A 1,789-nucleotide genomic window follows, 5' to 3' on the forward strand; every position below is an offset into this window, starting at 1 on the left:
TAGGCTATTTTTAGAGTCCGTATGTGTGGGGAAACAAGAGTTAGGGTTGGTTTCGGACCCCACCCTCAAGGGCCACGAAATTCCCCTCTCTTCCTCCATATATACAGCCCTTAGGGCGTCGTTTAGACTTTGGGTTTTGTTTAGATTAAAAGTTCGCCATAGCTGCAACTTCTCGTACTTCGTTTGTGTCCAACGACCAGACCAAGACGTCACAGAACCCCACCTTGATCAATAAAGCTTTCATCTTATATTCGCAATATCCAGATTGCAATCTCAGTTTCTTGCTTGTTCTTCGTTTGCTCGCAGGAAACAGGCCCTCGTGGTCAGGTTGATCGTGCTCCGGCGTGGTCAATAACCCCTCGGAAGTTGGTTTAGCGATTGCTAAGGCGCGATGTCTCGCACGTTCGTAGTCGGATCGTCAAGGTCGACTCCCACAGAAAACAATAGCCACCATCTCATCGAAACATCGGGACACCTTTGCCTCTATCAACATCGACCGCTATCCAGCATGCATCTAGAGTATTAAGTTCATAAGAACAGAGTAACGCATTAAGCAAGATGACATGATGTAGAGGGATAAACTCAAGCAATATGACATAAACCCCATCTTTTCATCCTCGATGGCAACAATACAATACGTGCCTTGCTGCCCCTGCTGTCACTGGGAAAGGACACCGCAAGATTGAACCCAAAGCTAAGCACTTCTCCCATTGCAAGAAAGATCAATCTAGTATGCCATACTAAACCGATAATTCGAAGAGACTTGCAAAGATATCAAATCATGCATATAAGAATTCAGAGAAGAACCAAATATTATTCATATATAATCAAGTTCATAAACCCACAATTCATTGGATCTCAGCAAACACACCGCAAAAGAGAGAGAAGAAGCCATCTAGCTAATAACTATAGACCTGAAGGTCTATGGTAAAGTACTCACTCTTCATCGGAGAGGTTATGGTGTTGATGTAGAAGCCCTCCGTGATCGACTCCCCCTCTGGTAGATCGCCCAAAAAGGCCCCAAGATGGGATCTCACGGGTACAGAAGGTTGCGGCGGTGGAAAAGTGGTTTCGTGGCTCCCCCTGGTGTTTCTAGGGTATAAGGGTATATATAGGCGAAAGAAGTACGTCGGTGGAGCTCCGTGGGGCCCATGAGGGTGGGGGCGTGCTTACCCCCTGGGCGCGCCCTCCTATCTTGTGGCCGCCTCACGAAGTTCCAGAATTCCACTCCAAGTCTCCTGGTTTGCTTTCGGTCCAAGAAAGATCATCTGGAAGGCTTCATTCCGTTTGGATTCCGTTTGGGATTCCGTTTCAGCGAAACTCTGAAATAGGCAAAAAAAACAGAAATTGGCACTGGGCCTCCGGTTAATAGGTTAGTCCCAAAAATAATATAAAAGAGCATATTAAAGCCCATTAAACATACAAAATAGATAATATAATAGCATGGAACAATCAAAAATTATAGATACATTGGAGACGTATCAAGCATCCCCAAGCTTAATTCCTGCTCGTCCTCGAGTAGGTAAATGATAAAAACAGAATTTTTGATGTGGAATGCTACCTAACATATTTGTCAATGTAATTTTCTTTATTGTGGCATGAATTTTCAGATCCGAAAGATTCAAGACAAAAGTTTAATATTGACATAAAAATAATAATACTTCAAGCATACTAACAAAGGAATTATTTCCTCTCAAAATAACATGGCCAAAGAAAGTTCATCCCTACAAAATCATATAGTTTGGTCATGCTCCATCTTCGTCACACAAAATACTCAAATCATGCACAA

This window comes from Triticum urartu, chromosome 7, assembly GCF_003073215.2.
Source record: "Triticum urartu cultivar G1812 chromosome 7, Tu2.1, whole genome shotgun sequence".
NCBI lineage: Eukaryota > Viridiplantae > Streptophyta > Magnoliopsida > Poales > Poaceae > Triticum > Triticum urartu.